This window comes from Pristiophorus japonicus, unplaced genomic scaffold (genome assembly GCF_044704955.1).
Source record: "Pristiophorus japonicus isolate sPriJap1 unplaced genomic scaffold, sPriJap1.hap1 HAP1_SCAFFOLD_417, whole genome shotgun sequence".
NCBI lineage: Eukaryota > Metazoa > Chordata > Chondrichthyes > Pristiophoridae > Pristiophorus > Pristiophorus japonicus.
In genome coordinates this window covers 283,944-290,453 of record NW_027254058.1, presented here as the reverse complement: position 1 = coordinate 290,453, position 6,510 = coordinate 283,944, and positions in this window count along the sequence as shown.

The following is a 6,510-nucleotide window of genomic DNA, read 5'->3' as shown; positions in this document are numbered from 1 at the left end:
CAAATCTCTCTTCCCCCCCCAAATCTCTCTTCCCCCCCAATCTCCTTCCCCCCCCAAATCTCTCTTCCCCCCCCAAATCTCTCTTCCCCCCCCAAATCTCTCTTCCCCCCCCAAATCTCTCTTCCCCCCCCCAAATCTCTCTTCCCCCCCCAAATCTCTCTTCCCCCCCCAAATCTCTCTTCCCCCCCCCAAATCTCTCTTCCCCCCCCAAATCTCTCTTCCCCCCCCAAATCTCTCTTCCCCCCCCAAATCTCTCTTCCCCCCCCAAATCTCTCTTCCCCCCCCCAAATCTCTCTTCCCCCCCAAATCTCTCTTCCCCCCCCAAATCTCTCTTCCCCCCCCAAATCTCTCTTCCCCCCCCAAATCTCTCTTCCCCCCCCCCCAAATCTCTCTTCCCCCCCCAAATCTCTCTTCCCCCCCCCAAATCTCTCTTCCCCCCCCCCCAAATCTCTCTTCCCCCCCCCAAATCTCTCTTCCCCCCCCCAAATCTCTCTTCCCCCCCCCAAATCTCTCTTTCCCCCCCAAATCTCTCTTCGCCCCCCCCAAATCTCTCTTCGCCCCCCCCAAATCTCTCTTTCCCCCCCCCCAAATCTCTCTTCTCCCCCCCAAATCTCTCTTCTCCCCCCCAAATCTCTCTTTCCCCCCCCACCCAAACCCTCTCTTCCCCCCCCACCCAAACCTTCTCTTCCCCCCCCCACCCAAACCCTCTCTTCCCCCCCCCCCCCACCCAAACCCTCTCTTCCCCCCCCCCCCACCCAAACCTTCTCTTTCCCCCCCCCCCCACCCAAACCCTCTCTTCCCCCCCCCCCCACCCAAACCCTCTCTTCCCCCCCCCCCCCCCCACCCAAACCCTCTTTTCCCCCCCCACCCAATCCCTCTCTTTCTCCCCCCCCCCCACCCAATCCCTCTTTTTTTACCTCCCCCCCCCCTCCACCCAATCCCTCTCTTCCTCTTCTCCCCACCCCCCAGCCCAATCCCTCTCCAGTGAGAGTCAGTGTCTTTGGGACCCGTACCCCAGTGACAGTCAGTGTGTGTGGAACCCGTACCCCAGAGAGAGTCAGTGTGTGTGGGACCCGTACCCAAGTGAGAGTCAGTGTGTGTGGGACCCGTACCCCAGTGAGAGTCAGTGTGTGTGGGACCCGTACCCCAGTGAGAGTCAGTGTGTGGGACCCGTACCCCAGTGAGTGTCAGTGTGTGTGGGACCCGTACCCCAGTGAGAGTCAGTGTCTGTTTTAGGAAGGAGAGAAGAGAGAGCTATGGATGTGTTGGTTTTTCAGATTAATTATCAGTAAACATGGAACTCTAATTGTAGCTCAGAGCAAGACGATTTTTTATAGCCTCTGTCATGTTAACCCCTTGAGTCATCAGCTACCTTGCTTTTCTGGGGCGTTCGATTTTATAAACCTTGACACTTGAAGAACCTCGCCTGCTAGCGACCACAAACTTTGAATTTTGGCTGCTGACATTGGGCGTTGGGCTGTCTCTGCTGGGGTCACTATGCAATGGTTGAAAATTGAAATGTGTTCATTTCACCATTTACTTGATTGAGTGCATCGTGCACAACGCCTAAACTCTGAACCCACTCCCCACCCTGACCTGAACTCTCACCTGTGAACCCTCTTTTCCCCCCCCCGACCTGAACTCTCACCTGTGAACCCACTCCCGACCTGAACTCTCACCTGTGAACCCACTCCCCACCCCGACCTGAACTCTCACCTTTGAACCCACCCTTCTTCTTGAACTCTCACCTGTGAACCCACCCGCCTACCTGAACTCTCACCTGTGAACCCACTCCCCCCCGACCTGAACTCTCACCTGTGAACCCACCCTCCTACCTGAACTCTCACCTGTGAACCCACTCCCCCCCCGACCTGATCTCTCATCTGTGAACCCACTCCCCAGCCCGACCTGAACTCTCACCTGTGAACCCACCATCCTACCTGAACTCTCACCTGTGAACCCACCCTCCTACCTGAACTCTCACCTATGAACCCACCCCCCCCCACCTGAACTCTCACCTGTGAACCTTCTCCCCACCCCCCTGACCTGAACTCTCACCTGTGAACCAACTCCCCTACCCCCGACCTGAACTCTCACCTGTGTACCCATCCCCTACCTGAGCTGTCGGCAGTGTTAGGGCTGCTCCAATCTGTGGGTCACCTGTGGCCGGGAATAGTTCAGGAAACTAGAGATGCAAATCAAAATAGTGACTAAACCTTGTGAATGTGAGTATGTGTGCGTCTGTACTTCAATATATATCCTGGGCAGGTGACTTAGTCTGTGCTTGTTTGTCAAGTGTGTGTCTCGCTTTCTTAGGTCCCGGCCAGGTGAGCTGCGCTGCCCTGCCCTCTCACTGCTCCGTCGCTGGGCTCTGATTTCCCCTGTCTCCCCGGTGAGGAGGCTTCAGTCCAGCTCCTCTTGTGGGGACTGACCTCCCTCCTGGTTTGCTCTCCCTTCACCAACCTGGCAGAGATCAGAGAATCACACGTCCCGAGTGTTGAGCTGTGGCTGTTGTCACGGTGATGGAGGACTGACCTCTGACCTGTTGGGTTTGCACTACCCGTGAAGATTTCTCTAGTTTGTTGATAGATTTTGTCGAGTCCTGCTTCTAACATTCAAACTCCGTGCTTCATATGTTCCTGTACCGTCCTGTCTGTGCAGTGTTAATATATCAAATTAAATAATTAAAATCAATCTTTTAAAATTAATTTACATATAAATATTTAAAGATTTATCTTTCTGACTGGAAATAAATCATTTATTTAATAAGATGTTGGATCTGCTGTATTTTCTTTTAACTCTTTTTTTTAGTTCGGTGGTTAACCTGTGATGATTGATCTTAAAAGTGCATTAATTCCCGGGATGTGGGCGTCACTGGCAAGGCTGGCATTTATTGCCCATCCCTAATTGCCTCTTGAGAAGGTGGTGGTGAGCCGCCGCCTTGAGCTTTTGTAGTCCGTGTGGTGAAGGTGTTCCCACAGTGCTGTTAGGGAGGGAGTTCCAGGATTTTGACCCAATGACGATGAAGGAACGGCCGATATAGTTGCAAGTCAGGATGGTGTGTGACTTGGAGGGAATCGTGGAGGTGGTGGTGTTCCCATGCGCCTGCTGCCCTTGTGCTTCTCGATGGTAGAGGTCGCGGGTTTGGGAGGTGCTGTCAAAGAAGTCTTCACGAGTTGCTGCAGTATTAGGTGAGTGGGCAGATGCAGTATAATGTGGATAACTGTGAGGTTATCCACTTTGGGGGCAAAAACACGAAGGCAGAATATTATCTGAATCTCGGCAGATTAGGAAAAGGGGAGATGCAACGAGACCTGGGTGTCATGGTACATCAGTCATTGAAGGTTGGCATGCAGGTACAGCAGACGGTGAAGAAGGCAAATGGTATGTTGGCCTTCATAGCTAGGGGATTTGAGTATAGGAGCAGGGAGGTCTTACTGCAGTTGTACAGAGCCTTGGTGAGGCCACACCTGGAATTTTGTGTTCAGTTTTGGTCTCCTAATCTGAGGAAGGACGTTCTTGCTATTGAGGAAGTGCAGCGAAGGTTCCCGGGATGATTCCCGAGATGGCTGGACTGACATATGAGGAGAGACTGGATCAACTGGGCCTTTATTCACTGGAGTTTAGAAGGATGAGAGGGTATCTCATATAAACATGTAAAATTCTGACGGGACTGGACAGGTTCGATGCGGGAAGAATGTTCCCGATGTTGGGGAAGTCCAGAACCAGGGGACATAGTCGAAGGATAAGGGGTAAGTCATTTAGGACTGAGATGAGGAGAAACTTCTTCACTCAGAGTTGTTAACCTGTGGAATTCCCTACCGCAGAGAGTTGTTGATGCCAGTTCGTTGGATATATTCAAGAGCGAGTTAGATTTGGCCCTTACAGCTAAGGGGATTAAGAGGTATGGAGAGAAAGCAGGAAAGGGGTACTGAGGTGAATGATCAGCCATGATCTTATTGAATGGTGGTGCAGGCTCGAAGGGCCGAATGGCTTACTCCTGCACCTATTTTCTATGTATCCTGTAGATGGTACACTGCAGCCATGGTGCACCGGTGGTGGAGGGAGTGAATGTTTAAGGTGGTAGATGGGGTGCCAATCAAGCGGGCTACATAACGTAAAAACATAAGAAATAGGAGCAGGAGTAGGCCATTTGGCCCCTCGAGCCTGTTCCGTCATTCAATAAGATCATGGCTGATCTGATCATGGACTCAGCTCCACTTCCCCGCCCGTTCCCCATAACCTTGACTCTCATCAATCAAAATTCTGTCTATCTCCGCCTTAAATATATTCAATGACCCAGCCTCCACAGCTCTCTGGGACAGAGAATTCCACAGATTTACAACCCTCAGAGAGAAGAAATTCCTTCTCATCTGCGTTTTAAATGGGCGATCCCTTATTCTGAAACTATGCCCCCTAGTTCTAGATTTCCCCCATGAGGGGGAAACATCCTCTACATCTACCCTGACAAGTCCCTAACGTTTCAATAAGATCATCTCTCATTCTTCTAAACTCCAATAAGTACAGGCCCAATCTGCTCAACCTCTCTTAATACGACAACCCCTCATCTCAAGAATTAATCTCATGAACCTTCTCTGAACAGCCTCCAATGCAAGTATATCCCTCCTTAAATAATGAGACCAAAACTGTATGCAGTACTCCAGGTGTGGTCTCACCAATACTCTGTACAGCTGTAGCAAGACTTCCCTGCTTTTATACTCGATCCCCCTTGCAATAAAGGCCAACATTCCATTTGACTTCCTAATTACTTGCTGTACCTGCATACTAACTTTGTGTTTCATGTATAACTACACCAGATCCCGCTGTACCACCGCATTTTGTAATCTCTCTCCATTCAAATAATAATTTGCTTTTTTATTTTTCCTACCCAAGTGGATAACCTCAATATTTTACCGCATTATACTCCATCTGCCAAATTTTTGCCCACTCACTTAGCCTGTCTATATCCCTTTGCAGATTCTTTTTGTCCTCACAATTTGCTTTCCCACCCATCTTTGTATCATCAGCAAACTTGGCTACATTACACTGGGTCCCTTCATCAAAGTCACTAATATAGATTGTAAATAGTTGAGGCCCCAGCACTAATTCCTGCGGCACCCCACTAAGTACAGTTTGCCAATTTGAAAATGACCCATTTATCCCGACTCTCTATTTTCTGTTAGTTAACCAAATCCTCTATTCTTGCGAATAAATTACCCCTAACCCCATGAGCTCTTGTGCAATAACCTTATCGAATGCCTCCTGGAAATCTAAAAACACCACATCCACTGGTTCCCCTTTTTCCACCCTGCTCGTTACATCCTGAAAGAACTCCAGCAAATTTGTCAAACATGATTTCCCTTTCCTAAAACCATGCTGACTCTGCTTGACTGCATTATGATTTTCTAAATGTCCTGCTACTACTTCCTTAATAATGGACTCCAGCATTTTCCCAATGACAGATGTTAGGCTAACTGGTCTATAGTTTCCTACTTTCTGTCTCCCTCTTTTTAAATCGGGGTGTTACATTTGCGGTTTTCCACTCTGCTAGAATCTCTCCAGAATCCAGGAAATTTTGGTAGATTACAACCAATGCATCCACTATCTCTGCACCCACTTCTAAGAGCCGAGGATGGAGGCCATCAGGTCCAGGGGACTTGTCCACCTTTAATCCCATTAGTTTGCCTAGTACTTTTTCTCTAGTGACAGTGATTGCTTTAAGTTCTTCCCTCCCGATAGCCCCTTGATTATCCACTATTGGGATGTTTTTAATATCTTCTACCGTGAAGACTGATACAAAATATTTGTTCAGTCTCTGCCATTTCCCTGTTTCCTATGATTAATTCCCCAGTCTCATCCTCTAAGGGACCAACGTTTACTTTAGCTGCTCGCTTCCTTTTTATATACCTGTGAAACTCTTACTGTCTGTCTTTATATTTCTTGCTAGTTTACTCTCATAATCTATCTTCTCTGTCTTTTATTATTTTTTTAGCTGTCCTTTGCTGGTTTCTAAAAATTTCCCAATCCTCTGACCTACCACTAATCTTCGTAACATTGTATGCCCTTGTTTTCAATTTGATACTATCTTTTACTTCCTTAGTTAGCCACGGATGGTTCATCCTTCTCTTAGAGTCTTTCTTTCTCATTGGAATATATCTTTGCTAAGAGTTATGAAATATCTCCCTAAATGTTGCCACTGCTTATCTACTGTCTTACCCTTTAATCTATTTTCCCAATCCACTTTAGCCAACTCTGCCTTCATACCTTTGTAATTGCCTTTATTTAAGTTCAGGACACTAGTTTGAGACGTAATTTTCTCACCCTCAAACTGAATATGAAATTCTACCATGCTATGATCACTCTTCCCAAGAGGATCCTTTACTATGAAATCATTAATTAATCATGTCTCATTACCAGATCTAAAATAGCCTGCTCCCTGGTCGGTTCCACAACGCATTGCTCTAAGAAACCATCCTGGATACACTCTTTGAACTCTTCCTGAAGGCTACC